Here is a 17,501-nt window from a genome sequence, read left to right as displayed (position 1 = left end):
GTTGATGTTAGGAAGGAGGATATGCTAGAAATTTTGAAAAACATGAGGATAGATAAGTCCCCTGGGCTAGACGAGACATACCCAAGGTTACTATGGGAAGCGAGGGAAGAGATTGCTGCCCCTTTGGCAATGATCTTTGCATCCTCACTGTCCACTGGATAGTACCAGATGATTGGAGGGTGGCAAATGTCATTCTCTTGTTCAAGAAAGGGAATAGGGATAATCCTGGGAATTACAGACCGGTCAGTCTTACTTCTATGGTAGGCAAATTATTGGAGAGGATTCTGACAGATAGTATTTATGATTATTTGGAAAAACACAGTTTGATTAGAAATAGTCAGCATGGCTTTGTGAGGGGCAGGTCATGCCTCACAAGCCTTAGTCAATTCTTTGAGGATGTGACAAAACACATTGATGAAGGCAGAACAGTGGATGTGGTGTATATGGATTTTAACAAGGCATTTGATAAGGTTCCACATGGTACGTTCATTCAGAAAGTAGGGAGGCATGGAATTCAGGGAAATTTGGCTGTCTAGATACAAAACTGGCTGTCCAATAGAAGACAGAGGGTGGTAGTAAATGAAAAGCATTCAGCCTAGAGCTCAGTGACCAGTGGTGTTCCGCAGGGATCTGTTCTGGGACCTCCGCTCTTTGTCATCTTTATAAAAGACTTGGATGAGAAAGTGGGAGGGTGGGTTAGTAAGTTTGCCAATGACACGAAGGTTGGTGGAGTTGTGGATAGCATGGAGGGCTGTTGTAGGTTTGCAACGGGACATTGTCAGGATGCAGAGCTGGGCAAAGAAGTGGCAGATGGAATTCAACCCAGAAAAGTGTGAAGTGATTCATTTTGGAAGGTCGAATTTGAATGCAGAATACAGGGCTAATGGCAGGATTCTCGGCAGTGTGGAGGAACAGAGGGATCTTGGGGTTCACGTCCATAGGTCCTTCAAAGTTGCTACCCAAGTTGTTAGGGATGTAAAGAAGGCGTATGGTATGTTGGCTTTCATTGGCAGGGCAATTGAGTCTAAGAGCCGTGAGGATATGCTGCAGGTCTATAAAACCTTGGTTAGACCACACTCGGAATATTGTGTTCACTTCTGGTTGCCTCACTATAGGAAGGATATGGAAGATTTAGAGAGGGTGCAGAAGAGATTTACAAGGATGCTGCCTGGACTGGAGGGCAGGTCATAAGAGGAAAGGTTGAGGGAGCTAGGGCTTTTCTCATTGGAGCGAAGAAGGACGAGAGGTAACTTGATAGAGGTGTACAAAATGGTGAGAGGCATAGATAGAGTGGATAGTCAGAGACTTTTTCCCAGGGCAGAAACGACTATTACGAGGGGGCATAATTTTAAGGTGATTGGAGGAAGGTATAGGGGAGGTAGTTTCTTTACACAGAGAGTGGTGGGCGTGTGGAATGCGCTGCCAGGAGTGGTAGTGGAGTCAGATACAGTACTGTGCTGTACAGTTCTATGTTCTATGTTCTATACACACATACAACACGCAGACATATACACAGACTGACATACACACATACAAACACACAACACACCACGCAGTGACACACAAATACATACACAGAGACGCACAAACACTCACATACATATGCTCACACACACAACAGTTATACACAAGCCATACACACAAAGACATGCACATACACACACAACATAGACACAGACATACAGGCACAGCAACACACACATGTACACACACACACACAGAGTGACACACACATACACACGCCTGCGCACACACACAAACACACACACCCCATGAACAACTAACCACAACAAATTTAGCATTGGCAATTAAAATCATGAAGGAGATTAGCACATTTTAATGCAAATAGGTATTGAAATATGGGCAACATTCCCTGAACTAACAATCCATGTGAAATCAACCAAATACCTTTTCAGAGGATATTACATGGTCATCATGCTGAAAATGTGAAGGAAAATGGAGAGATAGCAGAGAAGTGAGGGTGAAGTGAATAGCTCCAGTCTATAATAAATACTGGTATCAGTATAATGGAGATAAGGATCTGTGTCTTTACAGTCCAGGAATAGAGATATGGTCAGTCCTGCAGGCCAAACGCGAACAGTTCGGAGATTCCAGGTAGGTCACTTAGGGTGCTGTGGAGACAACAGTCCCAAATTTGGGGGTGGAACCAGGGTGGGGCACAGAATAGAAAAGCAGCTAGTGATGATGCATGAACAGAAGTGGCACGGTATCCCCAGTGAGTGAGTAGGAAACACGAAGGGCAAGGAGGGATAACAGTTCAGGAGAATGATTTGGGAAGGAACCATTGAGTCCATATAATGCAGCAGTTATGAGATTTAGAGTCTCCAAGCATTGGTGAGACACCTGTGGAATGGCACAGTTAGAGTGGTAGGTGACTTCAAGAGAAAGTGCTGTGAAGGTGGTACAAATTACCCTGGCAGAGAACTGAAGATCTTTCTGCATCGCTAAGTATCCAGCTTCACCCAGGACACAGCACTGAGCTGCAGTTTGTGTCCAGACCTGCTTAGACTGGTGGTATGGCAAACTGTGGCAGCCCATGGGAAGAAAAGATTGCCCCTCTCCTCCCTCCACCACTCTGCCCACCGACTCCTCCTAAGCACAAAGTGGGAAGTAAACTTTCCTCTCCTCTGGTCTATGCTCTCAGTGATAATGGCCAAGCACCACAGCATGATGGGAGTTCCTGGCTTGCAGTGTGTTAAGTGGTTTTACATGTGGTGCCAATGGCATGGATGCAGGAAGGCCCCAACAGTGAGGAACAATTCCACTTCTCTCTCACACAACTCCCTGAGAAAGGTGCCTAACAGCCCAGTTACATACTTATTGACATGAAGAGCAGAAGATTGTGAGAGAAAGGTCACTCCAACCAATGGTGGACCAGGCACCATGAATCTCAAACACTTTAATTAGAAATGGAAGAATTCCTTCCATTGTTATCAGGAATGGATTTACGATCTCCAACTTTGGCTTAGTGTCATTTTGTCTACTTTTCTGTGAAATACCATGACACATTACAGGTGTTCCATAAAAGCAAGTTATTGTTGGAGATACTTTTGAAGAATACACTTTTCTGTTAAAGGTAAAACCAGTATAGGGCTTCTCTCTCATTAGAGAAAGTGAGACATCTAGTGGTGGCTTAATCTGAGGGTCACCACACTTCAGGTGAGGTGAGAGGCTGAGAAGAAGAGTTCTTCACTATAATCTCAGCCAGTGCGGGAAGTAAATGTTGTAGTATTAGTGTTGCAAACCAACTGAGCTAACTAACACCCTTTTCCTGTACAAGTTTCTAATCTATCAATCTCAGTTTTAAATCGAACAACTTATCCAGCATCAATTGCAGGAGAGAGTTTGAAATTTCTATCAGCCTTTATGCATTCTTAACTTTGCTCCTGAAAAGCCTGGCTCTAACTGTTAGACTACCCTACCTAATACTAGACTCACCAGCTAGTTGAAGGAGTTTGTCTCTATCTATTTTTATCAGTTCCCCTTGAAGATCACTTATTGATAAGGTTCAACATTAAAATCAATAAGTTTCTAGATATTAATGACATCAAAAGATATGTGGATTGTGCAGAAAAATATCATTAAAGTAGATGATCATTAAATCTCTACACTGTTGGAGCAGGCCATTCAGCCCATCAAGTCCACACTACCTCTCTGAAGAGCATCCCACCCAAACCTATCCCATGGCTGATCCTTCTAGCCTGGATATCTCTAGACAATTTAGCATGGCTAATCCCCATAACCTGCACATCTTTGGACTGTGGGAGGAAACCACAGCACCTGGAGGAAACCCAAGCAGACATGGGGAGGGTGTGCAAACTCCACACAGACTAGAATTGAACCTGGTCCCCTGGTGATGCAAGGCACTAGTGCTAACCACTGAGCCACCATGCCACCCCAAGCCTTGAATGACAGATCATGAATCTTGAATGACAGAGCAGTTTCGAGGGATGAAATGGCCTACTCCTACTCCAATTTTCTTTTTATCTTTTCCATTTTTTCCATGATTACATGTGAATTACTAATTTGTTTGCAATGAGAATCTGGAAGTTAGTGCAATGGACCTTTGCAAGTGCCATTCTGAAGTGTTTAGCCAGTCGTGTTGGGTATCGACAGTGACTGCATAATGATGTAAGTATTTCTACGTGGCCAACACAGAGCACCACAATATCAGAGGCCATTTGCAAGTGTAGAAACGTAGTAGTGCCTTTCCTACTGAGTCGAAGCTACATGCACAATGAGGGAAACTAACGGGATGCTATATATATTGGGAAGTTGAAAATCAATGCCACAGATTATGTTGGATTGAGAAGGGATTGGGACATGTGATGTTTGATATATGTGTCACATGAGCATTTTAAACGTAAAAAATGTATCTGGAATTAGATCTTCTGAAAGGTGAGATGCACAGAAAGGTCTAATTTTGACAACAATAGGAACTTTTTAAAAGAATTTCTTTAAAATTCACCACAACAACTCATTTCTCGGACACCAATCTGTGCTTATCCAATGAAGAATTCACTAAATGAGAAAATTAATCTTCCTGCAAGATCCAGTTTGTTGTGACTCATATAATAAAAAGGCTTAAGTACTTGTGAAATTGTGATTAGAGTCAGATGTATTACCACACAGTTCAAATTGGAAATAGCCATTTTCCAAGCAGTCATTCATGAACGAGTTGACCTTTCACTTGAAATAATTCAGTTGCACTTGTATATATCTGCCATTGTGTAACAAGGGCTGTGCCCATCACTTCTATTGGTCAGTGCATCGAGTATAGGAACTGGGAGGTCATACTGTGGCTATACAGGACATTGGTTAGGCTTGAAATACTGCACTCAATTCTGGTCTCCCTGCTATAGGAAAGATGTTGTGAAACCTGAAAGGGTACAGAAAAGATTGGCAAGAATATTACCAGGGTTGAAGGTTTGAGCTATAGGGAGAAGCTGAATAAACTGGGGTTATTTTATCTGGAACACCAGAGGCTGAGGGGTGACCTTATAGAAGTTTATAAAATCATGAGGGGCACAGATAGGGTGAATAGCCAAATCTTTTCCCCAGGGTCCAAAACTAGAGGGCATAGGTTTAAGGTGAAATGAAAAGATTTAAAAGGGACCTAAGGGGCAACATTTTCATGCAGAGGGTGGCGCTTGCATGGAATGAGCTGCCAGGGGAAGTGGTGGAGGCTGGTACAATTACAACATTTAGAAGGCATCTGGATGGGTAAATGAATAGGGAGGGTTCAGACGGATACGGGGCCAAATGCTGGCAAATGGGACTAGATTAATTTAGGATATCTGGTTGGCATGGCCAAGCTGGACGGAAGGGTCAGTTTCCGTGCTGTATATCTCCATGATTCTATGACTTTATCTCAGCACAGAACCAAGTTGTCTCACAGTTTTCACTCCATGTCAGCCTTTTGGTTCTTTCCTGTCTCCTGCCCCTTCTCCCGTTGCTCTCCCATGTTCTCTCCAATCATTTTATTCTCCTTTATTTCTGGAATTGAGGTCGCATAACAAAGTAGCTTTTTAATATTGCTTCACCCAATTGTGCCTCTGTGAATGTATCTACTTCTGAACATGCGATTTTTGCTCAATTACTTATGTTGCTCAGAGAAGTTTGCTTCCAAAGGCGGAGCCATCCCTTTGATATCAACACCCAAACTGGAGCAGATCAGGAGTCACTGTAGTGAGTAATCAAAACTGAAACTTTCATGGATAACACATCATTTGAGCTGGGAACGCTGGAGTATTGTAGCAGTAATAGATTCCTCTCAGGTAAAAGAACATTAAAAGAAAGGTAACCTAGACATGGTTGACAAAAGAAATTGAGGAGAGTATTGTATTAGAACCAAGGAATAAAATTGCGAGAAAAATGAACAAACCTGAAGACTGGGAGCAGTTTAGCACTCAACAAAAGAGAACAAAGAGGGTAAAAAATGAATATGAGTAAAATTGCAAGGAAAAGAAAATTGAAGTGTAAGAGCTCCTTTTGTAAGTCCAAAAAGATTTTAAAAGTATGAAGGAAAATGTAGGCCCCTTCCAGCCTGAAAGGGAAAAATGATAATGGAGAACACTGAAATGGAAGAGCGATTAAACAAATATTTTTGTTCTGTCTTCACAGAAGAAGACACAAATAAATTTCAAGAAAAGCAAGGAATCAAGGGTCTATTTTGAAAAAGGAAGTGAAGGAGACTAATATTAGTTTGAAAAGAAATGTTAAGACTGAAATCTAATAAATCCCCAGGGCCTATAAACTATATCTCAGGATAGCCCATGGAAATAGTAGATGTCTTGGTTGCTATCATCCAAAGTTCTGTAGATTCTGGAACAATTCCGGCAGATTGGAAGTTGGTAAATGTAATACAATGATTCAAAAAGGAGGGAGGGGGAAAAGTGGAAATTACAGACCAGTTTCTGCAATATCAGTAGTAGGGAAAATGCTGGAGTCTATTGCAAAGGATGTTATGACAAGACACTTAGAAAACACCAACAGGATTACAAAAAGTTGACATGGATATAGGAAACAGAAGTAATGTTTGACAAACTGACTGGAGTTTCTTGACGATGTAACTGGAGGAATAGACAAGGGAGAACCAGCAGATGTGGTGTATTTGGATTTTAAAAAGGCTTTTTCTCACACAGGAGATAAAAGTGTAAAACATGACTTTGGTGGTAATATATTGGCATGGGTTGAGTAATTGGTTAACAGAAAGGAAACAGAGAGTATGAATAACTGGGTATTTTCTGGAGTGGAATATGAGGCACTGCAGCACTTGAGGGCACAGGGCCCAGCTATTCACTATATATATGAGTTGGATGAGGGAATCAGCTGCAAATTTTCCAAGTTTACTAATGCTACAGAACTAGATAAGATTGTGAGTGGTGAGTAAGGCAATAAAGAACCTTCAAAGGCAATTTAGACATGTTGACTGTGTGGACATATGCCCAGCAGATGCAGTATAATTGTGAAGTTGTCTATTTTGGTATGAAGAACAGAATGGCTGAGTACTATTTAAATGCTGACAAATTGGGAAATGTTGATGTACAAAGGGTCCTGAGTATTCTTGCAATCTGGCCACTGGAAGCAAGCAATCAGGTGCAGCAAGCAGTTAGGAAGATAAATGACATAGAATCCATAGAAACCCTACAATGTAGAAACAGGTCATTTGGCCCAACAAGCGCACACTGACCCTCAAAGAGTATCCCAACCAGACCCATCCCTGTAGCCTTTGCCCATAACCCCGCATTTCCCACGGCTAATGCACCTAACCTACACACTCCTGAACACTATGGGCAATTTAGCATGGCCAATCCACCCTAACCTGCAAATCTTTGGACTGTGGGAGGAAACTAGAGCACCCAGAGGAAACCCAGGCAGACACGGGGAGAAGGCGCAAACAATGACATGCTAGCCTTCATTGCAAGACGGCTCTAGTGTAAGTGTGAGGAAGTCTTACTTCAGCTGATCAGGAGTTTAGTGAGACCAGGCCCACAGGCTTCCTATAGTGGGGAATGTATTGAAGGTTTACCAGACTGTTTCCTGGGATGGTTGGTTTGTCCAATGAGAATGGTTTGGATTGACCTGACTCACTGGAGTCCAGAAGAATGAGAGGAGATCTCATTGACAAATATAAATGTCTGGACAGACTGATTGAAGGAATGAGGTTTCCCCTGGTCAGGATGTCCAGAACACCAAGTTATGGTCCCAGGATATAGAGGATGCCATTTTGAAAAGAGATAAAGAGAAATTGCTTCACTCAGATGGTAGTGAACCTGTTGAACTTTCTATCGTGTAAGGCTCTGAAGAAGAAGTCATTTAATATATTTCAGAAATGAATAGATTTCTAGAAGCTAAAGTTGTCAAGAGGTATGGGAGAGAGTTGGGGAATGGCACAGAGATAGAGGATCAGTCCTGATCATGTTGAATGGCAGAGCAAGCCATTTCTCAGCATCACTCTGCATTGTAATATTCAAGTCATTCATATACATCAAAAGCAGCAGTGATTCAAACATTTACTCTTGACTAACACCACTATCTGCTATCTTCCATTCTGGAGAACAGCCATTTGTGAAAACTGTTTTCTGCCTTTTAGTCATTTTTTAATCCAAGCTGACAATGTCATTTCTATTCCATGTATCTCAATTTGATTAACCAGCCAATTATGTGGTACTTTGTCAAATGCTTCCTTAAAATACATACAGACTCTTTTATCATGTGGTTTGATGATGTTGAATTTGAGTTTGAGACAGACATGTTGAGGAGAAGGCAATGTTAAGAACTGCCTTCAGCCTTAGGCTTCAAAGTAGCATTATTTATTACACATTAATATTAAATATGTCTATATATGCTTATCATAGATATGCCAAGCTCTGACCTGTAGTTACTTTAGATAAGGACTAACCCACCTTCTTTGTATGTTTATGTCCATATACTCATGTGAATTGCCCAGTTTAGAGTTTCCCAACTCCGCCTACACTGTACTATTCATACTCAGTGATGTGCAGCATTGTGACATCATCACTCCAGGATCCTGAAGCACTTAATACTCATCTGCAAGAAGTTTTTTCCCAATATAAACATTTATTAACAGGTATATATATTGTCAAATCAGTGATTTAGATTACTTCATTTTTATAACAAGGCAAGGGAATATGTAGAGTCATAGAGTCGTACAGCACAGAAACAGACCCTTTGGTACAACCAGTCCATGCCAAATGTAATCCCAAAGTAAATGATTAATAGTAGAACCTAGGAGCACCAAGATCAGTGGGATCTTAGTGTGCATACTCACTGATCCCTTAAGGTAACATGCCAGGTCGATAAACTGGTTAACAATGCATATGGAATGCTTGCACTTATTAGCCGAGGCATAAGGTTTAAGAGCAGAGGGATTATGCTGGGGAAGTGTATATAATGTTGGTTAGGCCACAGGTAGAGCATTCTGTGCAGTTCTGGAATCCATATGATAGAAGGGAACATGATTACACTGAAGACGGTGCAGTGGAGATTTGCCAGGGTGTTGTATGGGCTGGAGTGTTTTAGTTATGGAGAGAGATTGGACAGGCTATTGTTGTTTCACTCAGAGCAGAGGAGATAGAGGAGAAATACGACTGAGACATACACAATTATCAGAGGCATAGACAAAGTAGACAGGAAGAAACGTATCCCTTTGTTGGAGGGATAAATGACCGAGAGAATAGATTTAACATAAGCAGCAGAAGATTTAGAGGGGATGAGAAAGCATGTTTTTTAACCCAGCGGCTGGTGAGATGGGAATCTGTAACTCATTGCCTGTAAGGGTGGTAGAGGCAGAAACTCTCATAACATTTAAGAAGTATTTAGAGAGACGCTTGCAATACTGAGACATACAGGTAATGGGCTACTATCTTGAAAATGGGATTAGAATAGTTACGTGGTTATTTTTGACCAGCATAGGCTTGATGGGCTGAAGGGCCATTTTCTGTGATGCAGACCTCTGTGACTATGACTCTATAAAAAAGTTTGCCTTACATTTCTTTCCTTATCTCTCTTAGTCTTCTCTAAGTCTTTGATTTGATTTGTCTGTGGTGATAGGTAAATATGGAAAGTCCACATTAAGTTGTAAAAACACTTGAGGTAAAGTTATGGTTTCATTGTTTTCTGCTGGCTTGTGTTAGCTCAGAAATTCAATTGAGCAGGTTGAAGCAATATGCATAGATGTAACTGTAGAGAATTATGTTTACAATTATTATTCTTGTGCTCCATTATTAGCATCAAATGACATTCCCTAGAAAGTACTGAAGTTCCCCCAGGGAGAAATGAAGGAGTCAGTGCATGCACTGTTGTTCTTTATATCAAGCTTGATCTCTTGTAGTTTTGATTTGTTTCTTCAAGGTTCTGTTCCAAGGCACGAAAGTACCTGTTGACTTGGTGTCCAAACCAGAAGCTAAAGTAAGTCTTCAGAACTGTGCTTTCCACATCTTCTAATTCATTGATTTACCAAATAGATCAGGAGGCTTACATTTTTCTTATAGAAAGATTAGCTTAGCAAATGTTATGCAGTATTTGATTGTTGACTGGAACTTGAAATAGTTGATAATTTTGTTATCTTGTGGAATAGTCATTGATTAAGTTGCTATTGAGTTTTTGTTGTGTGTACTAAAGCTGAAAGCTGTTTCTACTTTTTTAAATGCTGTTTTCAAAGTAAATTTCATGCTTCCTTTACTAGTTCAGCAGGGTCTTCTTAGAAACCAGTAAAAACATACCTTTTCCAAGATAGCTGAAGGATTCCCCAAGGACCTGTGGTTAGAATATCTCCAAAACCGCTTCATTCAAAAGGTTTGGTGACTTTTTTTTAGTATCAAATATGACTTCTATGAAGTCATTCGTGCTGATGTTTGGTGTCCAAGATATTTTTACACTAAATTTAACACCATATAATCAGATTCATATTCTTTTTCTTCATCCAATTTTTTGTATCTTATTTAATAATATCGATAAAAGTACTTAGTTGTTCTGTCAAAATAATGAGGTTTTCACTAACGTCACTGTTGAGACTCTGATATTGCAAATTTTTTATCTGTTTTTCCCCTTGTCAATCGATTTTCTTTGAGCCTGTACCTGAAAATTTTTTTTTTAATCTGCTGTTGATAAATTTGGCATCAATTAAATCTTTTAGGAATTGGTTAATTCACAATTAGAAGTCTTAACAAAGCTTCTCTGCCTAGTTTTCCATGTGAAAACATATCTTCCCTTTAGGAATGAAATCCACTGTGGGTGTACCATGATCAGCTGTTCTGAGGAAGGGTCACCGGACCTGAAATGTTAACTCTGATCTTTTCTTCACTGATGCTGCCAGACCTGATGAGCTTTTCCAGCAACTTCTGTTTTTGTTCCTGATTTACAGCATCCACAGTTCTTTTGATTTTTGTCTGATAATCAGCCTTATTTCAGGCTAGTTGATTTGGCTACTAGTGAGCTTTTACAGCTCTTACTGCTTTTTTAAGGTTTGTTTCCTCGACTACTGGCAGCAAAAAGTTTTTTTTTTTGAGACTTACATTGTCGTGTTAATTTCTCTGGAGATGTTTTCTGTCCAAAGATGTTTCTTTCACAACTGTTACTCAGCTTTGTAGTTTGTCAGCTGCTAACTGGATGTAATGCTGTACCAAACTTTGTTTTAAAAATTCACCTCTTCTCCAGACAAGACATACAGGACACAGACAGGCAGAAGAACACAGATAATTATTTGGAGTAGAAGAAGCAAATCTCCTTAGGTCTGTCATTCTGTTAGGCAGAAAAGGAGACAGAAGCTCTTGGAGGTTCAAGATGACACACTTGATCTGAGACCTGGAATGTTATGTGAAGTGCTTAGCTTTGCTAAAAAGCGGAGTGTTTTCCCAGGATTGGCTAAACCATGAAGTAGAGTGTTATTAATCAGTCAGTTGAAAAGGAGCTCTGGAATCTTACACCATCAGGACTATCATGACCTGAGGAAGAGAGTGTACAGGAAAGTATAACTTGCTGATCATAATTATATCTGTGAAATTTGCAAACTAAAGCTGTCATCATATTGTGTTCTTAACCTACTCCATGTGAGTATAGAACAGGAGCTTGTGGGACAGTGTAGTGATGGAATGCCACATCTGCCAATGGAAAATAGTTGTAGTTATGTAAATGGTATCTTTGTTGTATCAAAAATGTAAAGATTATTTAAAGATAAATTGATCTTTTTTATTTGCCTGTTAATTCATTTTTATTCAAGCTGTTTCTTGTGCATGTTAAAGCAAAAGCTCAAAAAAGTAGAATCTTGTTTGTAATTTCTTCATTTGTCGCTTATGTAGCAAATTTAGCTATTTTGGGTTGTGGTTCCCCAATTGGGATCATAATGCTGGATGGATAATCCATAAACATTAATTCAAATCTCACCAAAAGCTGCTAAGGAATTTAAATTCCAACTGTGGAATGAAATAAAAAGATAAATTAGTCATTATGTCTGTGAAAATATATAATTGCTGGGAAAAAAAACACAACTGGTTTACAAATGATGTTTAGAGAAGGATATCTGCCACCCTTATCTGGTCTGGTCTGGTCTGGTCTGATCTGTCTGTGATCCAGATCCACAGCAATGTGGTTGATTCATAACTGTCCTCAGAAATAGCTTGGCAAGCAATGTAGCTTCAGCAAAACTGACAGAAAATATTGTAATCAACATATTTCAAGAAGGTGTCTACCCAATTCTGTCTTCTCAAGGCAAGCTAAGCATCAGCAACAAAACTACGGTCTTGTCAATGATGCTAACACACATATAAATACAAATAAACCTCATGAGAGATAGTGCAAACTGCCGATGCTGAAGTCAGAGATAACACAGTGTGGAGCTGGAGGAACACAGCAGGCCAGGCAGCATCAGAGGAGAAGGAAAGTTGACGTTTCAGGTCGGGACCCTTCAGAAACTCCAAAGTGCTTCACATATGGTGAACTATCTCACATTGGAAGAAACAAATTGTAGTTATATAATAATGTTAAGAATATCGAGAGGTGTCCTTAAAAGAATGGACAAGAGTTAAGAGGCTTGGAGATTTCTTAACCACTACATGCAGCGATATCAAATAAACTGAAATTGAACTTAGCTCACTTTGATCAAACATAACATCATACAGCCTTGGAACTACCTAGTAGTGAATTAAAATCATTAAGTAAAATTGGTGTTGCAGCTGGCCACATATCCTCTGGCTATTTTAAGGTTGAAGAAGCAGCTTTGTAATTTGACAGAAAGTAACTTGGAAATCTGGATAGCAGAGCGACCTAGATCTTGAGGAGAATTTCAAGTGGGACCTCCACTTTTTCACCAACCTGTTCATCATGGGCTATTTGGAAGGTAAAGACATAAATGTTGAGAGGTCGATTGGCCAGTAAAATATTCAGATCATTCAGTAAAAATCAATAATTGATGAACTTCATTGGAGACAAGCAGAGCAATATGCCATGCTTTTTTTGTGAGACTTTTTTTTATCGCTACTTCTCAGTAGTTGCATAGTTTTGTTCTTATTAATGCAAATTCCAGCATTATGGGAATTGGAAATTTAAATATTTTCTTCTTCACCTCCCTATTTTACATTTCCTCCTCTGTTATTGACATATTTTCCCTCCCTACAATCTGTGCCAGTAAATAGTTAAGGCCCTTGAGCAGAGACAAGGAACAGAGGAGGAGAAGAATTGACAAAGCTGGAGAGGAGGCAACGGAAGAGAAAGGCGAGGAGGAGCTTTTGACAGATGGAATTAGCTTCAGAATGTGGGATGTGGAGAGCAGAAGAAGAAGAAAGCTCAGCGTTTCTGGTCTGAAAAACTGATGACCCACACCAGCACTCCACCATCTCCACTGACCCCCTAACATTAACCCCTCCTTACCCCTCTTCTCAACCCATGTTGCTGCATTCTGAGATTGGCAATTAATATTCATCAGCGATATAAAGCACTATTGTAAGGAAGAAACATAATCCAGGCCCATGGAATTCAGAGCAAAACCTCTATCTGCCACAGGCAAAAAAATTGAAGGTCTTAATTGCTTAATGAATTTTCAGTTTAACTCCTAACTAAAATACACAGCAATCTCACCTCATAAGATAAATAAATTCTTGGTGTATTATAAAACCACATCAGTTCGAATCCCAGTTATTATCCAGATAAAGGTTAATGTTAAAAACAAGTTTAATCATCATGATATGCGGATAGTGTGGATAAATGTGCCTCCCAGCTATGACCTTTTAGATGTTTATGATGCCAACAATATACTTTGGAGAAGATCTTCAAAGAGGTCTGTTTCGTTGCAACCCATACTTGATATTTGGTGGCTGCAAAATAAACGTGGAATTTTGAGCTGTTGTCAGAGAGATAAGATTGCCACGTTAAAAATGGTGCAGTGCGGGCTGTGAGAGAATCATTGGTGAGGGAAAGACCTCAATTGTACTTCCTGTATGGCATCTAATAATATTATAGTACTGTATTTCTACCCGCATCCCTCCCCCTTCTCCAATAATTGCTGATTATGTTGGTCGTATGAGCCAGCACGCCCGCCTCGGGTTGCTATGGAGTGAAATGCATGCTTAGCAGGGGAAGGAGCGCAGAGGAATAAGTGAGCAAAGAGGTTTAATTTGGGGAGGTTAGAATCCTGCAGGCTCGAGGTCAAAGGTGAAGCTTGAGCTTGCCTCGAACTGAATATGCAGAAATAAAAGTAAATTGCTTGCATCTGGTCCTGACGCCAGAGAAGCGCTGTGATTGGTGCGTCAGTGTGCTCTGCACCTCGTCTCTGTTGTGCAGGGGCTTTGACACACCAAAAGCTTGTAATTGGAGTAATTCCGAATTAATGGATGTAAAATATTTCAGAGCTTTGATAACACATGACAGCTGGCATGAATACTGCCGGTTTATGAATGCAGATGGATTGCACGGAGTATGAGCAATGATAAAGTGTCCCTGAATGTATTTGATAAGATTTTCTAAAAGACAATGTTTTACCATTATGGAGCTTTTGAATTTTTGTTTTTTACATTCTTTGATTGGATATCTCAAATAGTAACACAGCGGGTTTGATTTACGCTTTAAAATATATCATTTCTATCCCGAATACATCCCTTTGCCCATACTGATTATAGGAAGGACAATAGTCTGTAGAAGGCCTGAGCTGAGGGCTGTTCTGAATTTCTACATTGAAACTTTTTAATGTGCCAGTCTGTATTTTACAATTCCAAAGTTTTCTGTCATACAATATCTACAATGAACCTGAGGGAACAAAAGCCCAGGCATCCATTTTAAAATATTGCATGCAGAGTGAATTTGTTAATGTGCATTCCAAATACATAGCACTTAACTTGAAAAGACAGAAATAGATATATTCCTACTCAGAAGTGTTTTACAAATAAATTAATCATCTATTTCTCATTTATTATATGAATACCAATGTATTACTTGAGTCTATGACAGTGAAGGCAGCTTTGTTCTAGCTCTCTTTATGTCCAGCTGTCTCAGTAAATGCTGACAATGCCACACCACACTGGGAGAACTATTTAGATTCCATTTTAAAAAGGCAAGACATCAGACTCACTCTAAATCATTATTAGCATACACTAACTTTGTCACAAAGCCCACAGAAAAATAAATGTGATTGACGCAGATGTGTTTACACGTAGTGTATTTTCTTTACATGTTTCTGTCATCTGCCAAATAAACTGACAGCAAAAAAACTGCTGCTCAAATCATTACACAGAAAATGCTTTTGTACTCACTGTTAGACTGTCTATTGATACTAGAAAGGGAGGAACTGCATCCGTTCTGAAAAAAAACACACTTTACATTATTCACTTGTTTAGGTGCAATAATCTTTTGGGAGAGTTTGGCCTGATTTTAGACAAAGCTACTATATCTGATATTATAGTTAAACATACATACACACAAAACCAGAAATAGGAACGCAAATAGAATTCACATTCTTGTTCAGAGCCTAAAAGATGACTAGTTTGGCAGCAATTAAAAGTCACCCATTTAGGTCAATGAAAGGAAGAATGTTACTTTAAGTAATAACACTGTGAGCATGAGATGTTGCTACTGATATCCTGGAAAAGAAAGCTCTAGCGAATCATTAATATTGTACTCGGATTTAATGCTGAATGTTATGTTATTGTTGGCACAGGCAATGTAAAAGGGGATGCTTAACAGTCGGCCCTCATTCTCCTAAGTTTGCTCACTTCAAAGGATTCAAGAAAGGATATTTTAAAATCTGAAGCAAAGCATGCATTTGGGAAACATTTTCCTTCATTACAGTTATACTTAACATTTTTAAGAGTGACCGAGGGTAATGATGTCCTTGAAGGCTCATCTATATAATCTGCAATGTTTCAAAATGGCTGATTGTTTCCATGTTTCATACAGTGCTGCCATTCAGATTCGTGACAATGTGAAGAGGAGGCTCCAGTCAGATCAAGGTGTTCCTCCTCCACGTTGTGGGAGCTTCTTTTAATTCTTTCGTAGCTTGCTTATATCAAATGGAGACATTTAGAGCGTTTTTCTTCAAACGTCTGTGGCTAGATGCCACGGGTTCTCAGTCACGTTATGGGTCAGATCAATTGTGGCTTGAAAATGAGGATGACATTATAACAAGTTTCTTTCGTATAAAGGTGTAACCAGAGGGAATATCCTCAAGTGTATGCAACAAAGCACAAAGAAAATGGGCCATAATTCACAACTATGCAAGATGACAGATACATGTCAGTCCATTACTCCTCTGAGCTAGACGACAATCATTTAAGATCAGGGTGCGGAAGATATGGTCTTTTTGAAATTTGTTAGCACTGCTGCACTTTAAGCACACAGTACTGCTACTCATTGGCTTTGCAATGAAGGATAAATCAATAGAGAATGACCATTTGTCCTACCAGTCTATTAGCATATGGCAGATAGTGTGGGCGACACTGGAACAAGGGAGCCAAACTGTGGAGAGCTGTGCAGTGTAAGTGAGGAGGGCTTTGTAACCTGTGGGGCACCATAACACAAGTGGACTGCAATAGTACATTATACACATGTCACTGTTTGTAATAAATTTGAACACAATCTCAAACGTAGGCGAACTGTTCTCCTCATCCTGTGAAGCCAAGTATAATTAGCTCATTCTCAGAAAGCACATTGCTTTGAACAATTGCTAACTTATATTCTATGATGCAAACTAAAAATAATGTTAGACCTCAGAAACTTTAAACTAATGATTATTCTGTCCACCTAATTTCTCCTTGTGCTGCAAGTGCTTCCTGAAGCGTACTAGACTGGGTATTGGCAGGCAGCTGTCAATAAGTAAACCCAAGAGATCTTGCTATTTGCACATTGACCGATCAAGTACTGCTTAATAGACATATAATTGTTAACAAATAACCTTCGATAGACTGTCAGACTTCTGCCTTTAAACAAATGACATTTCACTTTGCAAACTGTTGAGACAGTCTGCCCAACAGTTCAGGTTTCAGGAAATGGAAGATACTACAAAATGATGGCAAGAGCACGATTACTGTCCAATGCTTTATCATGGAATCAAAAGACAGAGACTATTCAGCCCATCATGCCAATTCTTTGCTATCTAGTTAATTTCATTTCCTTGCTCTTTTATAGCACTGCACAATATTTCCACTTCAAGTATTTTCCAATTCACTTTACAATTGAATTTGCTTCCACCACCTCATTAGGGAGTGCATTCCAGATCATAGCTAATCATTACGTTAACAAAAAAGATTTTATTCCAGCTCCTGTCTGGTTATTTTTCCAATTAACTTAAACCCTTAACTCTGCATCCTTCCTGCTGAGCAATTTCACACTTAAAAATGTCATGCTTCCAGTAAAAAGACTCAAACTGAAATTAAGAAGTTGTCAGCTGTGCTTCAGTGGATCTTTCGTCTTTGTATTGGAAGGTTCTAGATTTATTCTTGTCTGAAAACTTAACAACATAGTCTGGGTTAACA

General features: G+C 39.7%; 1 long non-coding RNA gene across 2 annotated transcripts in view; it reads right to left on the bottom strand.

Annotated features, from left to right (window-relative positions):
* The window catches only part of LOC125486785, a 161,677-nt gene that overhangs the window by 114,828 nt on the left and 29,348 nt on the right, over positions 1-17,501 (bottom strand). For both annotated transcript variants that reach the window (XR_007265399.1, XR_007265398.1), the window contains exon 2: positions 15,285-15,330. This is a non-coding gene — a long non-coding RNA (uncharacterized LOC125486785). The remainder of the gene's footprint in view (positions 1-15,284; positions 15,331-17,501) is intronic.

The sequence above is a fragment of the Rhincodon typus genome, chromosome 33 (assembly GCF_021869965.1).
Source record: "Rhincodon typus isolate 14 chromosome 33, sRhiTyp1.1, whole genome shotgun sequence".
NCBI lineage: Eukaryota > Metazoa > Chordata > Chondrichthyes > Orectolobiformes > Rhincodontidae > Rhincodon > Rhincodon typus.
This window is presented reverse-complemented; position numbering and strand designations above follow the sequence as displayed.